The following is a 27,420-nucleotide window of genomic DNA, read 5'->3' on the forward strand; positions in this document are numbered from 1 at the left end:
TCAGTTTTCAAAATTTAAAACTGGAACTGAATATTTTACGGAAGAATTACTGGTGGTAGGGTACCTTGTGAGCCAGCACGGGTAGGTACTATCGTCCTCCTATTTCTGCCGTGAAGCATTAATGTAAAAAACGTACTGTAAAAACAGAAATTTTATAACTCATGTCTCAAGGTGAATTTCGTTGCTTACGTTGTTGATGTCTATGGGCGCCGGTAACCACTTGACTCCATGTAGGCTGTGAACTTGTCCACCCACCTAAAAAATATGTGTGGTGTCGTGGGACACCGGATAGTAACGAAGTTCCTTATTATAAAAAATATTAATTTTAAGTTCTATTCGAGGTATAAAGAAAATAAAACTGGAGGCTTCGCAACAACCCACGGTCATTCGATAGCGTGCGAACTTATTGTGGTACACTTCATTCACGGTTGTTTGCATAAGTGTTAGTGTATTGCGCAAACGAACGCTCTGAGATCGTGGTCAATGAATAATAAAAAATATGTTATTATATTTTTTGTACGTTATTACAAAGTTAAGTCGTACACTGTGTGCATTACTAATAAAAATCTTACGTTACGGACGTACCTTAAAAACGAAACATCAGCCCGGCTGTAAGATCAATACGTCTAATAATTCCATTGGATCGAACAACAATAGGCCCTCAAGAATGGATAGCGATAAATCGAAACCACGGCATTGATCGTCAATAGGGCATTAAGAATCTAACGCTTTCACAATATACATTAAAGAGTGTGTTTTAGCGAATCACTTCCTGTGGCAACGACTCCGAAATACTGTAAGTGCGGGAAATGACAAGTCGAAAACTGATTGACGTCGACGTCGCGCCACTACCACTGCCAATTGAATAGTCACCTAAGCTAATAAAAATGTAAATTGAGTGCCGGTTACATTGTAACTACTGCAAACATTCGGCTATCTCTAGAGTACAAGCAGATAGTTGATGGTATCACAAATAAAGATACAATTATTACGTGATTTCGTGTCGTTCATTTTCGATACTCAAAGTTTCGGTACGAATGGTTTGCCTATGCCCTTAGCGTTTCTCACGTTCGTTAGCGACGATGACCGCTCGTCAGGAGATGAACCATGCGCTCATACTCTGCATTCAAAAGCACTTAAAAAAATACAGGGAATTTTCTGCAGTATCGCAGTTCATAAGATGCGAGTCGATTCATAAGAATTTTTAATTTACCATTGTTTATTTTTAATAAGAAACAAGTCGCACTATTGCACTGGAATTCTATCATCGTGATTATTTTGGTAATGAACATTATAATGTAACATCCTTTTATGGATTACGAAAGCTAACAAAACAGACTATTTGTATAATTGAAATTCTAACCTTAAATCTTAGTTTACGGCAATATTAATGTTCCGGCTAATAAAGCACAAAACTAAAACTTCAACCTCATATGCCAAAAGCGGCGTTAATGATGTCCTGTCTATGGACTTCCGTGTGCTCTTAACATCAGATGTACCGTTAACTAGTCGGGTAATTTACATGGACAAATAAAAAATAGCATTCCATAACAAACTGGTGAACCCTTTCAAGTCCGCTGTGACCATTGCTAAGTCTAAAATACAATCTATACTAATATAATATAAATCTACAGTGGTTTTTACGGATGTTCCGTTATAACTACTGAACCATACATCCGATTGACTTGAATCTTGATATCCATATAGAAAATACATGTACTTAATGGATAGGCTAATATTTATATGAGTAATGGACTCCCTACACCAGTTGCGGGGGCGTTAATGATGAGAATCTTTGTGGGCGTGAGAAATAATAATGTTAATTTTAAATGCCCAGCGAAGCGGACGGGTACAGCTAGTCGCTTATTAAAACTAATATTCGTGGCCTTAAGACAAAAACTTTCCCAAAATTTCCAACAAACAACTCTACGAAGTTCCAAATCCAATAGATAAACCTCACGGGAACGCACCGATTAACAAATCACAAAAATACGAACATTAATTTTATAAAATAGATTTAATAATTAAGTCAACACATTCTTGTCATTACGGTGGTGACACAAGACGCTTACACAACGAGTAATATCACGCAACTGTATAGATAAGTTTCCCTTTAAAGCATAACTAGAGTCCTCCTGCCGCATTAACACCAACTAAGCGAAAGTTATTCGCGCTTGTTTTGGTTATATTAAAGGATTCCTGGAATAATTATCACAAAGCGACTTACAACACACCCATTTATTAACCATCTTAATTACTAAGACCAAGTTAATTACACAGGGCGAAACTTAGCGTCTAAGGAGCATAATGCTATCCTGTTAATTTATTAGGCGAAATGCTTACGGCGAAATCTTAGTCTCTTATTTTACTGCACGATATCCCCAAAGCGGGTACGAATGATTTCAAGAAGCCACCGTTAATGTCCCCAACTTTTCAGTAATAAAATTACGCTAAAAATCTTCGACTGCTTTTAACAATTACTTTTATTTATGACCCTAATAATTTACTGTCAAGAAAATTTAAGCAAAAGCCTTGATATAGGACGAGGGCGATTTTTCCAATTTTTTTTTGTTTCTGGAATGGCGAACGAGACATGATTTTCCCATTAGGCATCATCAGAAGCAATTAGACATGCTTTCGAAATCTGAAACGTTTCGTTCATTGTTTTATTTGTAGGCTTAAAATAAAAGTATACGGACAATAGAGAATGCGGCCGGGCACAGAGGCCCATCTCATTACCTAGCTGACCGCAGTTGAGTAATGACGCTACGAACACCGAGTCACGCTACCGACGCGTTCCGTTCGTGCTTTTTGTGCCTTACCCATAAACAAAATACGAATTTATACAATTTGTTATCTCATTGTTTGTTTGACTATGAAAAGTTTAAATTATCTTTTCGCATTGTTTCCAAAAAGGAGGTCGATTTAGACAGACATTCATTTTTGTTTTTGTTGAAACTTTTGACGTCGCTTTATTGTTACCGTTTCAAAATAGGAATCGTAATGAATTATACAATAATGAATATATTTTTTTTTTTTTAATTATATTACGAAACACAAAGCTGTTTGATTTTAGTGTGCGTTTCAATCGGCCAGGATATGGGTGGGTGCGGTTAGGCAGTTTCGCCTACAGAGCGCTCACAATTGCAATCAGCCTAATATGTTGAACAGTAGGTCCATCTCATTACCATGGGCGACCACAGGTGAATGATGGCGCGCTAGAGCCGACCGTTTTGTTTGTGGTCGATTTAACACCGTCGACAAATTGCATGTTTGCCACCGCGACCGAGAGGTCGTTCGAGCAACGAGAAATGTAATAATATTTTTGAACAATTTCAGTACTAAATAAATAAATAAAAACGATTCGTTCATGCCATGCAAACGGTTGAAATTTGCGGTATGAAAAATATTTAATTTCGAGAATTAACGAATGAAATTTGTTCTCGTCATTGAATCGGCCTCGCATGACAGAATTAAATTTGAAGAAATTGAATACAATATCTAACCAAGCGTTATTTTTGGATTCCGAATACGTACGCATTAAAGTCAGCTGCTTTTAGGTACCTCAAGCACCGGTCACCATCCTCGCCGAACCCGTCCCCGACGAAGGGCTCGACAAGTAAATTAACCCATAGACACAACCCACTGAGTTTCTCGCCGGATCTTCTCAGTGGGTCGTGGGTAGATTCTGCGAAGCACTGCTCTTGCTAGGGCCAGTGTTAGCAACACTTCCGGTTTGAGCCCCGTGAGCTCACCTACACGCTAGGGTGAAACTGAAATAGCCTCTCAAGGCTATCAGCATAGGAAGGGAAAAAAAATAAAGTTAGAATATTTAAATACTGTCAACATTTAATTTTGTTACAATGATACGCGAGCACTCGGAGATTTACAGTACAGAGTAAAAATAAAAGATTCTAAAAAAGTTCTTATTTATTTCCTTGTAGAAAGCGAACTAACTCTTGTTTTCATCCTCTTAACAAGAAAGTAATCTGTCGACCTACGTCGCGATAACGGGATTTTTATGTAACAACAACTCGAGTCGCGCCTACCCTCACCTAGCCTGGGGCTCTTTCGAAAAATCCCCGCATTGTCAGATTGTACTAAGGATTCTCAGTAATATACATTTTCCCGTGTTGGAATTACAGCTATATTTTGCTCATGCTACATAAAATCGGCGTAAAATTTCGCCGCAGCAACTCTTGTTGAAACCTATGGCCCCGCGTTAGGTTGGCACCGGAATAACTTCATACTGAAAATTTTTAGGTCGATGTGCGTGAATAACACACGTTTTACTCTTTAAAAATGTTACAGCGAAGAACGAAAAAGTAGAAGTCTATTTTAGATTTGATTATACTTGAATCAGAAATCAGAGGGCTCTACTCAGATAACAGTCAATTCGTCAGAGAATACAGGCAGCCGCGACCTCTAGATACCGCTTTTATATTCCGTTATCTCATTCTTACTGCCAAGATATCCATCCACTCCTGAAATACAATCTCTCAGCTGCTCTTTACTCCAGGAGCCTAATTGTGCTCTATTTTTAACACACTTTTCGTCAACCTCAATCCGTTCGATAAGCTAGAAAATACTTTAAATTAAAGACCAAAAAAGATTATTTTAATTTTAATGCGTAATGCGTTTCGGCTTGAAGGGTGGGGCAGCCGTTGTAAGTATACTTGAGACCTTAGAACTTATATCTCAAGGTGGGTGGCGCATTTACGTTGTGGATGTCTATGGGCTCTAGTAGCAACTTAACACCAGGTGGGCTGTGAGCTCGTCCATCCAACTAAGCAATAAAAAATAAAAAAAAATAACTTACTATTGATATTGGAGCGGGCTCTTTTTAAATTTACTATTCCATAAATTCTCATCACTTTCCTTCCGGTATATATGTTGGGAGTCCGAGCCTACCTATTTTTGGCGCAATTAATTAGTGTGTTCTAGTGTATAAGCCAGGATAGCCATGATACAATAATACTATTAAGACCTCATACGTCGATATCAATGTTTTAGCGGCTTTCGAATTAATACCTAAACGCATACAGTATAATCGAATTAAAAAAATACTTATTTAGTCCTTGACTAGAAAAGTTAAAACCACGCTCCTATGCTTTAAATTAGGCCTCGAAAGCACACACTGTCGTAACAATAACAACATCATCTTCCACTCAGTTTTCCCAAATGCCTAATATTACTTAACCACTCGAAAATTATATACAAGTGTCGCGAGCAAGGCTTGTAACACGTCTGCAAGTAAAATTTAGTTAAAGTCGTCGAGGCAACAGGTGCACACGATGAGCCTGTTCTAGTCGAGTAATTATCATGAATAGAGTCCATGTTTCGCCGCCTTGCGTAATCTGAGGATCTAGGTTTTTTACTCCGGTTTTTTTATTTTTTTTATTGCCATTGTAGCCAGACGAACATACGGCCCACTAGATGGTAAGTGGTCACCGTCGCTCATGAACGTGAGCAATGCCAGCGGCAGAGCCAAGCCGCTGCCTACCATGATTAACATGTACATATTTTTTTTCATCTATTAAGTATTACTATATAATAATATGTTAGAAGTATTATAATATCAAATGTAGGTAGGTTAGCTGGCTGTATTATTGTATATCGACGCTTGAAAGGCAAACTTTACTAAGCGACAATGCGTGAACTTTATAGTAGACTAATTGAAAGTTGAAGTACCTGAAAAAAATTATATTTTAACGAATCTAGCTGTAGGATTGAAATGATTTTAATAGACCTAGAAATTTTTTTTTTTGTGCATCGAATATGGTTATTGCTTATCATTTATGTATAAAGCAGTTATTGTCGCTTAGTCACGTTTGCCTTTCAAGCGTCGATATTTATGTCAAAAAAACTGATGATACTGAAACTTTGAAATGATACGTAGGCAAAACCCATAACTTACTCTTGATACCATCATCTCGTTTTTACCATCGCACCGCCCACTACCGGGGTAGAGTTCATCCATACTACCTGGAGCCACAGCGGTAATCCATACTGCGTTTCCAGAGATCTTTTTTGCCACGTACCATCTCGCTTTGGAATGAGTTCCCCTCCACGGTGTTTCCTGAGCGCTATGACATGTGCTTCTTTAAACGAGGCTTGTGGAGAGTATTAAGCGGTAGACAGCGGCTTGGTTCTGCCCCTGGTATCGCTGAAGTCCATGGGCGACGGTAACCACTCACCATCAAGTGGGCCGTATGCTCGTATGCCTACAAGGGCAACTAAAAAAAATCTCACGGAGCTCCGGAATCATATAGTTAAAATCGTACCAAATTGTATCAACAATATTTAAATGGTAACATAATATTATGAATGCTTCCACGAACACTCACTTAATTTTAAATAAGCCAAATGATCGAACAAATAATTAATAGCAAATACGAAAAATGATAGGTTATTTATGATGCATTAACCATGACAGGGAATTGCCGGTCAATTGTTATTCAATATTTTGAGATATAGGTGAGTAAAAACGTTTGTTAAATAACCGCAGAATATTAATAATCCGTTTTGAATTTATCGTTTAAGATAATTTGAATTAACTACATTTCGCCAGTCCCCGTATGAAGCGCCCTTTATGTGGCCAATTTAAATCGTTTTATTTATCATATCGACACACACATCGGACACTCATCGGGTGACATGTCCTGTTTCCGACAACGTCACTACATGACATTTTATTCACTTTTCAGTTAATTATTTTCGCATGCGATCCGCTGTAAATTTACTTGTCCGTTCCCGAGCATCATCCGGTCAAATGGAAATTTCCATAAAAAATACATACATAGCTTCGTTCACGAGATTTTACAACTATAATTTTAGTTCACAGAAGTGGCAGGCTGTGGCAGCGACCCTTCATTGTACAAACAAAATTGAATCTAGTTTTAAAATTGCCAATAAACTATTTGAACAGGGAATAGGAGATCGTCGGCGAATTGTTAATTTAAACATTTATTCAGGTCAGAATTGGTTGTTTCGAAATACTTCAAATGGCCAGTACTTCGGGCTAGCCATTTATTCACTTATTAACATGATATGTGATATATTCGTTTTTAGTATATTACAAGCGACCCGCCCTCGCTTCGCTTCGGAAACTGTAATTTATTATTGGTTTCTCAACTATTTAATGGATGTTATTATACATATAAACCTTTCTCTTCAATCACTCTATCTATTAAAAAAAAACCGCATCAAAATCCGTTGCGTAGTTTAAAAAGATTTAAGCACACATAGGGATAGATAAGGGACAGAGAAAGCCACTTTGTTTTATATTATGTAGTGATTATATAGTGATAATTTTGTACAGCGTATTAATAAGTTAAGTTTTAATTTCCTGAAACTTGATTATTAAAAGACTAGGTATCAGCGAATGAGTATCGTGATTAGGTTTTTTCTAAGAACAAAACTGTACCATTCTAATATTAAAAGCGGAGTATCGTACTGGAAAATTTTTGACGTGTCTGTGGGAGACAGTGGTAATAAATCCGAGACGGACCAAAACACGCATCGTATGTGTGTGCTCTGTGCGCAGATTTATTCGTCTGTCTTTCTCGACGTTGCACGTTCACTCCAACCCAAAAATATTGCCTACCATAGAAACCAGACGTCCCCTCTGTTTTTACTAAAATTTTAGTGCATACGTACATCATTCAATGTAACACAATATTTTATGTAACAAGCATTAAACTAAATTTCTCCTGCGTGTCCTAAGATCGACATTCTTAAATTCATATTCTTTAACCGAATAAACAACATTGAACGAATGCCTATTTATAACAGTATGAAATAAATCAGCATTATTTACTGTAAAAAAGGTCCTTGGTGTATTTAAAATCGCTGTATTGGCGAGATTCTGGTGTGTCAATCGAGAATTAATTTAAACTTCGCCATCCAAAGCGAGCAACGTACATCACAAGGGACCAAACGGGCATCAAATCTAATAAAAGGCTATAATTGACTACTGCCAAAGCAAAAACAACTAACGTGAAAATCTCGAAACGTTCGAATTCAGCTTTAAACACATTGCTTTAAAGATCGGAATTGTTTGAAATCTGTTCTTTAACTAAAACAATTTTCGGTCGGCCTCGGCTTAGTCGATGTCGTGGTGAGCCTAACACTCGCTTAGTAGGTGCTACACAAAAGTAATTTGCGAGGCTCGTGTCCGATCATTTAGATCTTATGGCACTTACATACATAATTAACGTTTTTACATATCATTATCCCGATGTTACGAAACAAAAACAGTTACAACAAATGTGCCATGGCAAGTGGATTTATTGGAGTTGCAACGAAAATAGCTCGTGCGTTAATTATAATGGTTTTGTAAATTAAGCCTGTTATGTGAAAAGGTTGATGTTATTTTGTTTGTTAAAACTTTTTATTATTATTTTATAGTGGTCATGCTTTTCGGTGATTATTTGTAAACTGTTTTAATAAAAATAATTGTGCAATGCCAATTAGTAGTTTTTTTGGCGTCACCGTGACTTGTGGGCGAGCTCACGGGGTTCAGACTTAAAGAAATTACTAAGATCTATCCTAGCAAGAGCAGTGCTTTACTGTATCTACAACTGGATCGGAATCGCGACACACTGAGAAGTTCCGACGAGAAACTCAGTGGGCTGTGTCTCTGAGTTAAGTTGCACGTCGAAGTCTTCGTCACATTCGACAAGTTCGAACGATGGATATTTCTAACACTAAGTAACAAGATAATCCACTAAAGTACTATAAAAATATATTTTTAGGATAGAGCGAAGTAAGCCACGCTAGCTTAGAAATGGCAAATAATAACGAATTCGATTATAAATAACTATTGTTTATTAATTCATCGCGAAATTTATTCCTCAAGACAATAGAACACACAATAATAATACACAATTAAATTTTAATAACAATATGAGTAATAAATTCAATTTCACTTATCTCCGTAAACCTAAAATCGACCTTATTATTTAGATTTCATATCGGATTAATTTTGAATTCAGAATTCAAATATGAATGTCAGTTTAGACAGCAGACCACAAACTACCCGCGGCCAAAAGCGTTGAACTCTAAGGAACAGTCCATTTCCTGTCTCCGTTGACGTTTCCAGGTGCCTCTGAGACAGACATCATACCTTCGCTATTCCCTGTAGTGGCAAATTAAAAACGTCAATCAAGCATTGTAGCTATCACTGATAAATCACCGGCTCCATTATCCTCGGCTATTAATTGCATTCGGTTTAATAGAGTTCATTCATTCGTGTTTCGTTGTAAGAAAATTAATGTACTTACCATTTTGAAATGTTAGGTCGCGGTCGCTTAATGGGTTGCGACGTGAATAAATTCGTTTGTTAAATGTATTTGTTTTGATATGGTTGTATATTTGATTTTGTCAAATCGTTTATTTAAAGTCGGTGGGTGAGTAAATAATCCCATATTTTAGTACTCTTGACGAATGTGTTTTTTTTTATTGCTTAGATGGTTGGTTACTAGAGCCCATAGATATCTACGACGTAAATGCACCACCCACCTTGAGATATAAGTTCTAACGTCTCACATATAGTTACAACGGCTGCCCCACCCTTCAAACCGAAACGCATTACTGCTTCACGGCAGAAATAGGCAGGGTGGTGGTACCTACCCGTGCGGGCTCACAAGAGGTACTACCACCACCAGTTGCAATTGTTGCTTACAAGTTATTGTTTTATTTTTAATAGGGTCCGGCTTAGACCCGGCATCGTGGACTTACGTAACTATTTATTACAAAGACTCAAGTCATAATTACTCACAGTTTTGATAGAAAAATAGACTATATATATTCAAATAATCTTTTTTATTTCTATAATATTTTTATTTATGTGACAGTTAAAAAATTAGCAATTCATACATCAATCTAATCAACGAAGCCTCAATCCTATTTTGTTCGCTTCAGTTTTTGAACGATCAAACCAATTTTATTTAGTATAAAATCACAGTATGATTTTAAACTCAAAACTTCAGTTTGGCTAACTCAACTCAAGAATATTTCCCTCCAAAATATTAATCTTGAACATCCGTAGATTAATACTGAAAAGTCAGCGGATAATAAAGGTAAATTTTGCGGTCAACGAATCAAAATGCCCTGGGCTATTACAATAGGTGTTTCGAAATACGCTTTAAAACCTGGAGTAATAAAAATTAACATTTGTTTTGTAATATCGCTGTAATCATTCCTAACAATGCCTTCGAGCTGTTTTGAAGTCCAGAAAGGGCCGCGATTAATTTTGCCTTCTGAAAAAAAAAATTCAGTGACGTTAAAATTGGGAAGTAAGGGAAAAAAGCACCTTAATGTTGAAATTATTGTCTGGGTCTTTTTATGTGTTAATTAATTAATAATGAAAAGGGAAATTAGACATTTATTTAATGCATAACTCAATAAAAATAACATCGAAAGCATTGAAACTATAAATCATGCGAGTGTGGTACGATTTGATTTTGTGATAAAGCCATAAAGCCCGTACTGTGTGAAATCAAATTCACTGGACCAAGTTACATTTAAATTTTGGTGAACATCATATTTCAAAGCGCGGTCGAAACACGGAATGCTATTCGAACAATAACTACCTTTCATGCAATGTCTCACTTGTATATGTCTGTGAAGGCGCCAGGGAGGTGTTGCCTCATAACAGGCTAATCCGTGATCAGCCTCGTTAAAACTAGTTCATTTATTTGATTATTACTAACAATAATCAAAACGTAATCCAGTTACGATATTCAACAAAACGTCAACGCGTTATTGTTGGGTGAATGATGTATATTGAAATTTTTTAAAAACTTTGAAAAGAACCCCTGAAATCATATCGACGCTTGAAAGGCAAACGTGACTAAGCGACAATAACTGCTTTATACATAAATGATAGGCAATAACCATATTCGATGCGCAAAAATATATATATTTCTAGGTCTATTAAAATCATTTCAATCCTACAGCTACTAACTAGATTCTACTACAGCTAGATTCGTTAAAATAAATTTTGTTTTCAGGTATTTCAACTTTAAATTAGTCTACTGTAAAGATCACGCATTGTCGCTTAGTCACGTTTGCCTTTCAAGCGTCGATATGTTGCTGTCGATGCTTTTAAATAAAAAGTTTTCAATTTCAAACTAAAACCTGTTAAAATTTTAACGTCGAACAAATTTTTAAGTACGAGCAGTCTACCTAAGTAGCTATTTCCGTAACAGCTAAAAGTCATCAGTTTAAAATTAAAATCGGATCGCGAGGTGCGCACGAATGGAGTGCCCCGTGCCATTAAACATTTACGCTTTGCAGATAACGCCTGCTTTTTGTGTACTAATGCAAGATTTTATGGGTATTTTATTGCACTGTGATCTGATCGGGCCACTGTTTCCACTCTCACTAACAATCGATACGCTTGATTGGCGCCTTTAAATAGACACTTAACCTTATTTTTATGTGAAGAAACAGTTTCCACATTGACGTCGAATATGACTGATCCCAATCACTGTTTTATAGACAATTTCGTTAGAACACAAGTTTACTAGTTGCAGTAACTTTTTCATTTTCATTGTTGTACAAATGTTGACTTTCGGACGCAGCGAGCTCACAGCGTAAAACGGACATTTTGTATTGGCGAAATCTTGGCCGTCCATACTTGAATAAACAAAACAGAAGGCGAAATAATGAATAGTTGAGAAAAACGACGCGGCGGCTCTCGTTATGAGCTAACATGCATAAATGATACGACGAATCTGACAAATGGAACGGCAGAGTATAACAATGCTAGTACTTCCAAGTGGCCGTTCAATTATGCAAATAGCCAGCACGATGTTCGTCCGACAATAATAAAACAGTTTAACAGCTGACAAACGCCCGCTCGTCCGACGTATACATTTTTGGATCCAGCCGGGGTCCCGCCAATAAAACGAGACCAGGTACATAATCCACATGACGAAACGTCCCGCGTTCATATTAAATTAGACCGCCCCTGGTCATCCACTTTATTTTTATTTGAATCCCATGAAAATATGAAACGTGTTTGCTCGTTCACGTTTGGGAGTGACTGCCCGCCGTTTATTCGCAAGTCAATGTTTATGAATTTGTTAATAAACACGTCGAGTGTTGCGCTGTTACCTTTGTAATTTGGACGTGAAATTTTTTCGGCCAAAAAACATTTTTTCATTTGTTTTCGTGGCCGCCATAACTGATACCGCTAATTATCCGGAGTCGGTGGTTCTATTGAAATGAAAGGTATTCCCGTAGTGACTCAGATGAAAAGGCTTGTTCTGCGTCAAGTTTATTTTTATGAGCATTCGAGTTTAGGTTAGTACATAGTATATATTTAATTTAGCCGCTCTACTGACAAAATATCGATAACATTAGACGCCAAAAACATTTTCACTCGATTACCAAGTCTCTAAGTGTAAATAATACGATGTAAAAAAAGTGAGATGAATATTATTTTTTGAACAAACTGCGAAATTAGAGCACGATAATTAATCAATTAACAAATTAAGCACGAACAAATTTTTCTTCAGATACTCCTCATTAAACTGATCCACAGTTGGTGCTTTATCACTCAGTCAAATTACGTTTCGCTTAATTTTCTTTCCCGGGCAGGTGTGTTCGACAGAGCAATTATTTACACCGTCAGTGGTGACGTCAGTGCCTCATACCCCGGCTTATCGCCGAGTGATTCCTCAGAGAATAAAACTTGTCTTCTGAATAGTTAGCGGCCGATGTTTTCTTCGAATTTTGCAGTTAAATATTAATGTGGATACGATAAAATCGATCGCTTTGGCTGTATTACAAATCGGATTACTTAGTAACAAGATATTAGAAATTTATACAGTACCTATTTAAATTATCTTACGTCTTAATTAATACTGAATGTAATAACTAGTGAAATTTATATTGATAATAACAAAACAATTATTATTGTGGATTGAAACGTGAAAGATAGTAATTTTGACATTTACATATACGTCTTGGTATTTATTATGTACTCGTAATTGGAAGCAACCCTTCGGCCCTCAGAGCCAAGGTCGTTTAAATACTTGAACGTCAAAACCATTTGTTCCCTTCGTGCTTAGAAATGTCACTGCGGGTGATATGCCTATGCTTAGTGTCTCTTAATTTGACATTGACATATAGGATTAAATTAGTTCGTTATGCCGACGTTTCAGCAATGAATTCGCGTTTCTAAAGCGTATTCTATTGTTATTGTCGGTATTAATGACACTTGAAAATAATAATTTTCTGAGTTTCACTTCAAGATTTGAGATTTTATTCATTAGTGACTTTTCCTTTTATTATGGGCAGAGGTTCAATATTTTAGAATTTTAAAATCAATATTACAAAGAAATCACGATGATTTTAAATCCCATTTTGACTTAATCAGTTACAGCAGCCATTTAATCTCAATATGCTATTGCTTCCAATACGTAATTAACAAATGTTCACGAATGACTTTGACAGCGACAATAGCACGGCGAAATAAAAATCAAACCTGCCAAAAATATATTTTGCGTAATTACAGATAGTAGGAGTCTTGTGAGCCGGCACGAGAGTGGCTACTCCCAACAATCCTCTTTGGGTTCCGGTAACTACTTAACACAAAGAGGGCCCTGAACTCATCCACCCACTTAAGAAATAAAAAAGAAGAGTTTTCCAATACGACCTACTAGTTGTTACTACTCAGTTGTTAAATTAAGTATTAGAACCCTCTCTGAGTTGCCGAAAATATATTATCGCCTAAGATCGTCTAAGATTATTATCAAATAAAAGCTGAAAATCACACATTAATTTTTGAATCAAATTCAATTTAAAATTACGCGTTAAATAAAATGACTTCTTAACATAATAAGCACATACAGTTCTTTTTGAAATTAGATATTCAATATAACAGCTTAATGGTTTCTTCGTAAAAAAATATATGTATGTATGTATGTCTTAAACAATTAAGTAAACACAAATACATGCGTCACGTAAACTTTGAGCCTTGTGTTTTCTTTACTAAAATGTTGACACGGTACATTATTCTTCCATGGTTGACGGGAAGTGAAATTGGTGGGCTTTGTTTACTGGCATTTGCACAGGTGGAAGGCAGCTTGACATTTGCTAAACACCTTTCCGTGAAGAACAAAAACGTTCTACGCACCTAAATAACCTTTAACACTATTAGTTTGGCTGGAGCCTTCAGAGGAACGCTTATGAAAATACCAGCGTTATTATTTCGAATTAAAACGCCTCGTGCTGACGTTAAGAACCACAATATCGATAACAACGTATTTTCTAGTCATTGAACGGGTTAACAACTGTGAACCGTGCTTAATTTTATGAGCTAGAAAATGTACGAGTATTATTATAACAAGCTAAGTTTTGCGACGTTATCAAATATAATATCTGCTAGCTTATTCGTGTATGAATATTTTTTTACTCATCAGCGATTTAGTACTCTTTCAGGTACAGGTATTTATTTTTCTTTAAAAATAATGTGGTACAGATTCAAATTTCGTCGCTTATAAATAAACAACAAGATATTCGGTAATATATTTTAACCACCTACTACAAAACATTCGGCAGAGTTTTAATCGAATTCTCTCCCACGCATTCAATTAGTTTTCCAATCACAAAAACAATATTTACATTGCGATCTTAATCAATTACAACTAACCAAAATATCTAAGCGTTCTATCAATTAAAAGTTAGTTGTAACTCAAAGGGCAACCCTCAAACATTCACTTAACCAAAAAAGGTAGAATTAACTATTACATTGTTCGTTTTAAATTTAAACAACCTAAAATAACATTAGAGCTATTATAAAAACCGGAAACTACTCACATTTACAACCAAATAAACGAAGGCCTAACTAAATAAACCAACTGGAAACATGTTAAATCTGTCTCTATGAATTTACACGGATTTTGACGGTTAAAGGACGTTTTACAAGGTAAACGTGAAATTAAATTTAATGCAAATTTATTAAATAGCTATTTTAATGTGTGCTTTCAACCTAAAATATCCAGCCCATCTTTTCCAATGTGTGTCGTAAAAGACGATTTAGAGATTCACTTTAGAATGGAAATTAGCGTTATTTAAGGATTATACCAACGTACTCAGATCACAAACTATTATTTAATGGTGTTAGGGCGTATTCAAAGCTCGCGTGTATTCACCCACACGAGGTACCACCATCCTGCCATTTCTGCCGCAATTCACTCATGCATTCCTGCTTGAAGGGTGGGTCGTTGATTTCTGTGGTAGCTTTCACATTCTCCATGGGCTTCGATAGCCGTTTTAGACAAGAATGGACATAAGCTCGTTCATCCATCTAGCTAATAAAAAAGAAAAACAAAGATAATTTATTAGAAATTCAAAGATGAACATAATATATCTGAACATCAGAACAAAAACTATCACAAATCGTAGTCTTAACTACTCACATTGTTTTCAAAACTGTAATCCATCAACAAATCGAACTACCTTCGATTTCAACAAAAAAATTAATCACGAACTACCCGCAGTCCATTTTTACATTATCGAAGCTTACTAAATGTACGAGAGGATTAAAGCATGGAAGTTAAGAAACCGTTTTATAATAAATTCCCCCGGTACCTCAGCCTGCGCTATTAATCGTCTTTTCTCTCACGCCGTAATCCTCGTTGGGAATTGTGTGGCTAGGATCTCATGTATCCCCCACCACTATCTTATCAAGTTCGCTGGATGCGACCTGAAACGGTGTAGGGGAGATTGAAAATTGAATTACTAGAATGAAAAACGTTTGCCGTACATAGCAAACGATACATATCGATTCCGGAAAATTATTTTTTAATGGTTTATATATCTCGCATTAATTATTTGCAATTGACAAATTTGTGTTAAAGTTTTCAATATTTTACAGTTTACGTTTTTCTTATGCCCGCCTAGGCAGACGAGTTTACGGCCCACCTGATGGTGAGCGGTTACCGTCGCTCATGGACGTCAGCAACGCCAGGGGCAGGACCAAGCCGTTGCCTACCGTTTAATACTACTGCTACTACTTACGTAGCCAGTGACGACCACCGATTAAAAAATACACACGCTAAATGAAAGCGTAAAAATGGTTTTGCTAATATTTCATTACTTACGTTAAATTTATTCAAGATATATTGTAAGCAGGTAGCCATTAAATTTATATTATAATCGAAAATAAAATCACCGCCACGGTATGTACTGTGACAGCATGAAGATTCAAAAATATATATTTGAAGGTTGAAACCGACTATACAAATATAAAAAACGCAATTATCGATATAAAACGATCACTTCCCTACTCGGATACGATTCGTGAGACCCCCGCTATAAGAAGATCACAACTATATAATGTACTTAGCCTTTCTTAGGAAAACGGCTATCATTCTTCAAAATCTTCGTAGGAAACAATTTAAGTTCTATCCTTTAGTTACAACGATAGCTCGGATACCCACGCGAAGATTTGCTGCATCAGTAACAGCTAGTTAAATACGAGTGTCTATCGTAACTTCTAAAGTTATGACGTCTTTGTGAATCGATCTTTGTTGAATAATGACACTTTTAGTTGGATTGCCTAACTTTTGTATCGTGGTTATGATCAGGCACCATTTTCTCAGGATTTTATTGATTCGTATTTCAATTTCGATTCGATATTACGTGTTTCAATGAAGAATATCTATCATTGCAACAAAATATAGATAATATTTACGAATTTGTTATTTTATTTAATATTAAAATTTGTTTCTACGACGAAGCAATCAAATGTTCCATCTACTTACATCGGGCGGGCCGTGAGCTAAAATTCAATCTACGATAACATTAGTGCAATTGGAAAATAATCTAAATTAGGCAGCTCAGCCCTTAATAATAATAATAATAATAAGCCCGTTTTATTTCCAAAACACAAATAGAATAAAGAAAAAAAGAAAAAACACCTTATCAAATAAAAATTACAAATTTAAATATAAACTTGTGCTTGAAACCCCATTCGGGTATAGGCCTCCTCCAGCTTGCTCCACTCTTCCCTATCCTTGGCTTTGTTTCTCCATTCTTTTCCAGTTGCTGCTGTTATTTCGTCGATCCATCTGCTTCTTGGTCGTCCTCTTCTTCTTTTGCCCGCTGGTCCTTCCCATGTTGTAATTTCTAATGTCCATCTTTTATCCGTATATCTCGCAAGATGTCCTGCCCAGCGCCACTTTTGTGTCAGAGCGTACCTGAGAGCATCTATCAGCTTTGTTTTTTCTCTAATGTATTCGCTTCTTATCCTTTGTATTTTTCTTATATTCAATATACTTCTTTCCATCGCTTTCTGACAGGTCGCTAATTTTGTTTTTATTTTTGTGTTGTAAGTCCATGTTTGGCACCCATATAAGAGAGTCGGAAGAATACAGGTATCCATCACAGTCTTTTTCAGATGAAGAGGGAAGGACCCTTTTAGAATTTCCTTTAAGCTCCAGAATTTTCTCCAAGTTATATTGATTCGGCGTTCGACTTCTTCTTCATCGTTGTTGTCTTTAAATGAAATTAATTTTCCGAGATATATATAGCTGTTTACGTACTCTAACGGTTTGCCATACAAGCTGATTTTATCAGTACTACTGTTTGTCATTACTTTGGTTTTGTCTTGGTTCATTTTGAGACCGACTTTTTCGCTTTCCTCGCTTAAAATATTTATCATTTTTTCGAGTTTTTCGTTTGTTTCAGCGAAGAGAACGATATCATCAGCAAATCTCAAATGTGTAAGTCGCTTCCCATTTACTTTGATTCCGTTCGATGGCCAGTGTACATTTTCAAAGATAAGCTGCAGTACTGCTATAAACAGCTTAGGCGACAAAGGATCACCTTGTCTTACTCCTCGGCAGATTTTTATGTCCTCTCCCCGTTTTTCCAGTTTGACTCTGCTGATACTTCCATCATAGATGTTTTTTAATATTTTTATGTATTTATCATGAACGTGACATTTATCTAGGGCTTTCCATATGAAATTATGTATGATTGTATCGAAGGCTTTAGCATAGTCGATGAAAGCTATGTACAGTGGTCTATTGAACTCTTTATATTTCTCTATAACTTGTTGTATAACATGTATATGATCTATTGTGGAAAAACCCGAACGGAAACCTGCTTGTTCGATCGGCTGGTGTTCATCAATTTTTGGAGTCATTCTGCTTTGTAAAATTGATGTGAATAGCTTGTACATACTCGAAAGGAGGCTAATAGGCCTGTAGTTGCCTATGTCATTTGGATCTCCCTTTTTGAGCAGTAAGATTATATCGGATCTTTTCCACTGTTCTGGCACTTCCCCAGTATCGAGTACTTTGTTAAACAAGTAAGTAAGAGGGTGAACTAACAAAGTAGAACCAGTCTTTATAGCCTCATTTTGTAAACCATCGGGTCCTGGGCTTTTGTCTTGCTTCATCTTTTTAATGTGTTTGATAATTTCCTTACCGCTTATTGGTGCTATATCAACCTTCTCCGAAGCGATTTTACAATACTTGCAATCCTTACTAGAATAATAAGCAATTGAACTCGAAGAGATGTCAGCTTTCATGCCATATAGTACTTTAAAAAATTCTGTAGCACAATTTATTACACTGTCTCTAGTTTTGGTCTCTTTGGTGCTTGTTTTTAGGGTTTGGATCCAGTTTTTGTGTGTTGTTAGCTGTTTGTATGCTCTTTTGGAACTTCTAAATTTATGTAGGTTCTCCTCTATTATTCTATTTCTATGATTTTGGTAATCTTTTTTTATGGCCTTGCTTGTTGATTTATACAAAGTACTTAATTCCTTTTTCATTTCCTCAGTTTTTGGTTTTTTTTGTACTAGTTCTGTTCGTTTTCTGAGCATATCCAGTGTATGTTTACTGAGAATTTTTCCAACAGTATCTACTTTTGGCTCCTTCTTTTTTGATGGCATGCTCTTATTAATAACATTTTCTAATGTATTGTAGTATGTTTGTACGTCGTGTTCGTCGTTTTGTGTGTTCAATTCTTGTATGTTTTGTTTTAAGTTCTGCAAATAGCAGCTAATATCTTCTTCTGTTTTGAGGGGCTTAGGTTGTGATTTAAATGTTGTTCTGCTTTCCTTTTCTTTTTTTAGCATGTATGTAACTCTGACTAGGCGATGGTCTGATCTAAATCCTAAGGCGTTGAGAACATCTAACTTCCTTATCTTTTTTGGTTCGTTCGATAGAATAAAATCTACTTGATTTTTAGTATTTTCATCGGGAGACAGCCATGTCCATTTACGATTTTTCCTGGCTTTAAAAAATGTATTCATGATCGATAGTTTGTTTTCCAAGGCATATTGCACAAGCCTTTCCCCTCTCTCGCTTCGTTTTCCGTATCCGAATTTTCCCATGACTATACTATCGTTCGTGCTTGTCTGACCTACCTGAGCGTTAAAGTCGCCGATAAGAAGAACATGTCTGCCTGCCTGGCTTAGCGCTGTTTCTAGAGTTTCGTAGAATAGGTTGATATCCTCCTCTGGTGCTCTCTCTGTAGGGGCGTAGGCTTGTATTATTGACAGTGTCGTATTGTTACATTTAATCTGCAGCATAGCCACGCGTTCGGATAGGCCTGAGAAGCTTAGTATCTTGTTTTTATGCTCTTTCTTAACTAAGAAGCCCACACCATACAAGCCTGGCGTTTCTCCTTTGTAGCAGAAGATATAATCTTCATGTTCTTCAATATTGCATCCCATTCTCCTGACTTCTGCCAAGCCTAATACGTCTATTTTTATTTTCTGTAGCGAGTATATCAATTCTACATATCTATGTTCTGATCTTAATGATCTAACGTTGAATGTGCCAATGTTGAGAGATGTATTTTTTTCTTTTAAATTAGCTGGAGGGTTGCAGTCTACTGCTCCCACGGTGACTGGCCGGATTGGGAGAGTCAAAGCAATCAAATGTTCCATCTACTTACATCGGGCGGGCCGTGAGCTAAAATTCAATCTACGATAACATTAGTGCAATTGGAAAATAATCTAAATTAGGCAGCTCAGCCCTTGCTTCAACAATATTATGTTAACGGGAACAGGCTCGCACCTGATGGCTTTGCTAGTGGCAACAGGGTTTAGTTTGTGTCACAACTGGCCACTGCCACTGCAGAATTAACCGCCGCTGTCGGCTAGTTCTGAATGTCACTATTATTATCGTCTGACATTCGGGATTACAGAGGATAAATTGTTTTAACGTTTGGATGCGACCATTTCCCTGTCGACGCTGTTATCTTTTCAAATTAAAAAGTCCGCTCAACTTGTCTGGTCTATTTCAATTTACCTTTCTATTCTGCCTTTGTTATTGAGTTTATCAACGTAATCCGTTTTTCCCAATGCGCCTTGACTAAGTAAATTTAGCCAGAGTTTGATTGGACGCGCTAAAAGCTGGTAAATATATAGGAAATTCTGAATTCTAGCACAATTCTAGCAAATTCTTTACTGGTGGTAGGACCTCTCGTGAGTCCACACGGGTAGGTACACCACCCTGCCTATTTCTGCCGTGAAGCAGTAATGCGTTTCGGTTTGAAGGGTGGGACAGCCGTTTTAACTATACTGAGACCTTAGTACTTGTATCTCAAGGTCGGAGGCGCATTTACTTTGTAGAAATCTATGGGCTCCAGTAACCACTTAACACCAGGTGGGCTGTGAGCTCGTTCACCCATCTAAGCAATAAAAAAAGAAAGACAAAAATTTTTGGGGTAAAATTTCTCCCAGTAAAAACGACATTTCGGATATTGACTTTGTCATTATTATATTTTTTTCAGGCTAACCCATTCAAAGTCAAATTCCATAAACTTATCTTGCGTAAGTGAGACCTGCGAATACATGCGAATATGTCAAGTTTGACACACAAATGACGTTTCACAGTAGACTGCTCTGGATTTAACGACATTTTTCGATCGACTAATAAGTTTAGTATGCTCTATTACCAATCTATCGTCACATAGGGTGCCCGTCGAGAGCCCCTGCAATCAATTTGTCCCATGTTTGGGCGTTTTGATTCTGTGAATTTCACAGGAACACGACGCGTGTTTGTGTGCTCATTGCGACATGGCTTCATTTGCAAATTCACTTTGTCCTGTTTTTGTAGTCAATCTTTCAATTGAATTGGTCTATATGATTTGATATCATAAATCTATTTCTATCTAAATTTAGCAGTAATAGGTTTCAGTTAGAAAGGTCGGGCAGCCGTTATACTGTAAAAACTTAGAACTCATGTTTCCAGATGGGCGGCGGCATTGACGTGGTTAATGTCTATGTGCTCCGTTAACTAATTAACGCCACGTGATCGTGAGCTCGTCCACCCATCTTAACAATAAAAAAAATGTTTTGCAGTGTGGGCTAACTGCAATCTTTTGATTGCTGAGACCTCTCGTGAAATCCGATCTTCTAATTGTTATCCTGACAAAATCGCTATAATAATATGTAAATGATGCCGGGTCGAGTTCTTCGAAGCGAAGCCTTGCCCTCAGGATTTCTAGCGTCAGTGCCACTCAGCTTCATTTAACATTCTGATCACGAACGCCTCGAATGATGTCTCCCATCTCGGCTCTCTTACACCGATTGCATTAATTTTACCATGTTATAAACGATTTAATAGACTATCTGTTATCTTACTATATACTAAATCATAATTTTCAAGTTAGAGCCCATTAAAAAAACGTCTTCGTCGGTTTCATTTGATCACTGAAACGCGATAAAAATATCCCTAAATTACTCGTGTCGTCGTAAATTGAAAATTGTTGCTTTATACTGAAGCTGTTTAAAATTGAACCCTCCCCCGATTTCGATGGTCGAAGAGGTATATAATTTATTCATTACGCCGCAGTTTTTCTCGCTTAATCTGACTTATGAAATGGAAATCTCGGAATAAGTATGCGGTTTGTCATTTTCGCGTTGTCCGTCTTCGATATATATACTCGGGAGTATTCAAATCAATCTCTGAACATTTTCAATTTATTTCAGAGTCCTTATCTGAGACAGCGTTGGAGTTGAATTAATCTGAGCGGACTCCGCCGGCCCCTTCAGCTCACCGGAAATTAAACGAATTAACGCCGTCCAAATGTACATTTTTCACTTTGGGACTCGTGCATCCTATCGATGGAGAGAGAGCACCCAGTCTTTCTCATCGGAAAACAATCACCAGATCTCTGCGTTTATCTGCCTTCACTCAGATCGAACAATTGATACGTCACTAATGTACGTTGAATTGTAAATTGAATCCGCGTTATTGATTCGTCTGCGCTCCGTTTATTTGGAAAGTCATTTGATTAAACGTAGCGACACCGTTATGTCTCAACTGAGCGTGGTCTGAATATAATTTTATCTCTGCGTTGTGGTAATGACTGAAGATACAAGTTTCGCATACAAATACGAAGAGAATTGTTGCTCTTATATTCGCATTCTGACAGATTATTGTTTCGTAAAGTGTTTTCGGTGTGTAATTGCAGAATGTAGGGTGAATCACGTATAAATGGAAATTTTAGGGCGAATCACGGAAGCGGTTCGGTCCCGTATATTTTGCAAGGTAATGGGATAGTAACGTCCGGTACACATCTGGTACTTTATGATCGAAAATTTTATGTTAACTAAATCACGCCTAGTCATATTAAACCTCTACTTATATTTGTTTTCTTTTTATTATATAATTTTTATCGGCATTAAACAGAGTTTACGCTCCTTATGAAGATAGAACAAAGTATTAGAATACAAAAGACCTCATCTACATCTAGTGAATATAGATTTAAACAAAGTACCCTTTACACCAGGTGGGCTGTAAAGTTATCTATTCATCAATATAATTAAACTAACCTAAAATTACCTCGTGGCGGTGTCGACAGTCGACCCAAGATCTGCTATCTAAACGTCACTAACGTCATTTTTCTCAATATTAAGAGGAAGCTCGGACTGTGTTTTGTCCATACCATACCCATGTTTGTCCCTGTTACATATCTGTATACAGTGACATTAGATCGAAAATTTTCAACCACAACATTTGGAAGACCCGTCAACTATTTCACAATATAATTCAAACTTCAAACCAGTTAACGCCAAGTCACCTCTGAGACAGTCTATTCTTTTAGTGTTAGAGAGAAAAAAATATTTTAATTAATTATGATGGGAAGGCAACCGTCGAAAATTACTAAAATCAAAACGATTTTTTGTTGTTTTCTTACATCCTATCAAAATATTTGTCAATAAAATAGGTTCGATTTTTTAGTAGGCTGGAGGTTCGATCATAAATTTCGAGTTTTAAGTCCAAAGTGCACTTGTACCTTTCGTGCACAAATTTGCCAGAAAATAATAATAAAAAAATAATTCTTTACTTTAATCAGCGCTCGCGTTTCATCTTATAAAACATATTAATACAGAAAATTGAAATTAAATTTTATAGGTTAAGAATTGCTTTGATTTCAAACTTCTTTATTTTTGTTACAATACTTCATTATAAAAAAATGCCATCAACTATATTTAATTATTTGAGTAAAACAAAATTGCAATGAGTATTGTTTACATTTATCGCGGTACACGAACATATTTTAAACTCAGAGCTTTACCGCTCATCCTCTTAACGAGCTCCACTGTCAAATAAATTACTACGAACTATGTACGTTCTGATTAATAAAACTGATTATGCTTATCGCACGGTTTAAATTTTCAAATTCGCTAAGCTGTGTGTATGTACTTTTTATATCCAAAATGCATTTACAATAAACAACCTTTTTACATAACCTTCTTTTAACCGAATTCAGTAGGAGGAGGTTCTCAATTCGAACTCCGTGGCGTGTTTATTCAATTGACAAAATTATTATACTGTTTTTTTACAGAATAGAAAGTATGTTTATTTTGACCTAGCACGACGGGTACCTTCTTGCCTATTCTTCTTCTTCTTTCTTTCCTATTATCCTCTGCTGGAGTGTAGGACTCGAATCAAGTCTTGCCTATTACTGCCGCGAAACAATCGTATGTTTGATCTGAAGGGTATCATTGTAATTGAAACCTCAACCGTATTATGTTAGATAATGAAAATCTACGTTGATAAAAATTTACATAATCTTGATCTAGACAAACTCAATTTTCAAACTAAGCTCTCAATTTACTATCAAGTGACGTAGGTTTGTCTGTCTGTAAGCTATAAAAAAGCAACGAGAAACAAATTTAATTTACCTGTTCTTGTTCTTAATGCCAGCAATATCAGGCTATCCCTAAAAATCCTGTAAAATATCTAAAAGCGTTATCACGAGTCGGTAGCATCTGGCTCGCTAACCACGGTTTCCCCCCGCGACTGACGTGTATCATCTTTTCAACCCTCTCCACAGGAGCTCACCGTCGTCTTGAGATTGCTGTACTTAGTATTAAATTGTGAGGCTCTTAAAGGTTATTTCGCGAGGATTACGCGGGCTGTAGAGTTTTTTCATTGCGCTCTGTCTAGATTGCGCCCGATTAGCCGCTTTGTAAATACCTTTAAGGTATCAGGGCTCTAAAATTGGCCTTGGATCCGTGTTGACATTAATGACTCGGTCCCTTTTCTATCTCAGAGAGGTAAGCTTGTACTTGTAATCATTAATTTCCGATACTAACTACTTATTAAGCAAATTTTTTCGTACTTTCATTTAAGGAAATCATTATCTTGAATTACCTTAAATTTTCGCAGGTATCACGAGTTCTTATCGAGATGCGTCATTACGTTCAAAGCATTTAGACTTATTTATTTCTGTTAATGCTGTCGCTTGTGGAAGACAAAAGAAGTTAATTTTATAAATGGGCTATCCCCGTATACGTTGGTAATCTTGCGTCGGCAGCGTTATCTGGTTCAATCAGCCAAGACAGATAGCGTGGTCGACACGCGAACGGCGATTGATTAGCCAAGCCCGCAGTGCCCCGATCGGTTAATAAAGCCTACTACCCGATTGCCTTGTAAGCCACCCGGCCTGCCTACTCAGATTCCGTGAATCGATTACTTTGTGCAATCCATCATATTTGAATTGGGAAATAAGGAACTTCAGACTTCCATCTAATAGCGTTCCGGAGTGCCGACAGTTAAAATGAATTTTCGTAAATTTCCGTTTTAGATTAATTCAAATTTGCGTGAGTTTCAATTAAAAACGAACATTATGCAAAAAACCTAAACTGGCTATAATTAAAAAGATGAATAAAGAAGACAAATTACTGTCTTTTCAGAAACAATATCTTGAACATTATATTGGTATAATAAGATATCGTAGACAAAGCTAGTTCCAGTATTGTTTAACCAAACTTCAATCACGCTCACCAACTTATTGGATTACCGAGAAAGTGAGCAAAATCCAATGATGTTTATACAGATAAGTAGGCGTATATCCGCAACGAAATACTATCAGTTTCAGATTAACAATAAACTTTCTAGTTACCGCGTTTATAGTGATAAATTTAGGTAGGGAAACAACGATTGTGTTTTAGCATGCAAAACTTTATTTCGGCTTGTGGTGTGAATTAATCAAAGTACGTATAATACAGTTGCAGATTAAGCCGATAGAATGGGAAATGTGACAGAGCTCGGAGTCCGGTACAAGTTTGGGTAACAATTTTGTTCCGCGAATCGGATTACGCTGCGGGCTGGTCGCGGCCAGCACTAGGTCTCTCGGACACAGTATACGTTTCACAAAGTTCTTCCTGTCAGTTGAATTAGAAAGTCACACTCAACAACAAATCTGGATTTGCTTGGCTTTCTGGAAATGACGTTTTAAACTCTTGTCCGGGTCGACGAAGGTCGGACACAGGAACGACGCATAATACGAAACCCGAACGGAATTCGCGCGTTCTGTTGGATTATGCAACAAAAACTGTGCGCTCAACCCTTTTTTTCCTGGGGGCCAGCTGATGTGACGCGAAGTTTCTTCCGCCGAACCACCACCCCCGGGAACCACGCAGCTCGCAACCCTATTTGTTTGACGAAAATAAATGATTCCCGAAATAAAAATAAACGAGAGTTTCGCGTTTCGTATTAATTTTTATCGTCACAATACCATCAGCTTTTACATTAAAAAAAAAAGTAGGTTCATTGAATATTCTGTGATACACAAAATAAAACACAATTTAATTCCTTATCGTGGCGCGTACCAACAAATTGCTGACTTAACTTTCCATCAACCACACGTCGATTATGACTCGCAATGGCGTTTGACCGCTTTAATTTTTTCCACTTTTATCATTTAACACACGTATAATTTTTGGTTTACGTTTTTTTTTTTTTGAATAATTACGCTACGCTAAAGAGTCGTTAATTGAGCAATAACTTGTCATAGCAGACAGCGGCGGGACACAAAAAATAATTACCTCGCGTATGTGTAAACATTAAACTGGCTCTAAACAGTGATTGTCAGTACGCACGCCAACGCCCCCGTGAATATGGGTCAGAGCCCTTACCCAGGGATTGCGACTATTATTTACGTTAGTGACTCGACATATTTTGGCGTGTTAGAAACCTTAATCGCCCCAACTTTGTTGATCCTCAGAAAAATTAATATCATCAATCGCTTTATAAAGCGTAACGCGTGCATTTTGGCGTTATTGCATTTTCATATTAAATACAACGATTTTTCATAGTGTAACATTCTTATGAAAAAATTTGGTACATTTCAAAAGATTGGATTATGGAAAGCTTGTATTAATCCAGTTTGTAATTTTCGTTATAACTATAGAAAAATGATGACTAAATATTTAGTTTTAGTTAATTTTAGATCTAGTAGTTTAGTTAATTAATTGTTGGATATTTCCGTGGTTCGTCAGGAACGTCGACCTCCATGACGACCTGGACTTAGAGTCCAACAGTAACTATCTGCAGTCGGCGTCGATGCGCCACTTCGATAAAGCGGCACGACACGAGAACCCTCTCATCGTGACCGCCGGTAACTACATTCCCGATCCTGCGGACAGCATGGAAAGCAGTCGACGTCGCCCCAAACACGTCATTTCGAATCCTCCCGATCCACTAACGGTGCTTCTAGGTACCTCAAGCACCGGTCATCGTTCTCGTCGAACCCGTTGCTTGCGACGAAGGGCTCGACGAGTAAATTAACCCTCAGACATAGCCACTGAGTTTCTCGCCGGATCTTCTCAGTGGGTCGCGTTTCCGATCCGGTGGTAGATTCTGCGAAGCACGGCTCTTGCTAGGGTTTGTGTTAGCAACGTCATCAGGTTTGAGCCCCGTGAGCTCACCTACTAGTTAAGGCGACGCTGATATAGCTTCTCAAGGCTATCAGCATAGGTAGAAAAAATAATATTTGGATATTTATCCAACAATTAATTTTGTCTTTAGATTGTATTTAATTTAAGGAAAATAAATCAGCTTTTATAAAATGGGCCAAAATGTCCTCCCTGATAGTCGATGATACTTACTTATAATAGAGAGTTTTAATTTGAATTGCTTAAGACTTTTT

At 36.9% G+C, this 27,420-nt stretch overlaps 1 protein-coding gene and 1 non-coding gene across 10 annotated transcripts in view; one reads left to right on the forward strand and one right to left on the reverse strand.

Annotated features, from left to right (window-relative positions):
* The window catches only part of LOC101742820 (RNA-binding protein Musashi homolog Rbp6), a 557,845-nt gene that overhangs the window by 436,247 nt on the left and 94,178 nt on the right, over positions 1-27,420 (forward strand). The gene's annotated exons all lie outside the window — the stretch shown is intronic.
* Mir2805 (microRNA mir-2805) lies at positions 26,744-26,812 on the reverse strand. Its single transcript, NR_107391.1, has one exon. It is a non-coding gene; the product is annotated as a microRNA mir-2805 (primary transcript).

Source organism: Bombyx mori, chromosome 10 (genome assembly GCF_030269925.1).
Source record: "Bombyx mori chromosome 10, ASM3026992v2".
In the NCBI taxonomy this organism is placed as follows: domain Eukaryota; kingdom Metazoa; phylum Arthropoda; class Insecta; order Lepidoptera; family Bombycidae; genus Bombyx; species Bombyx mori.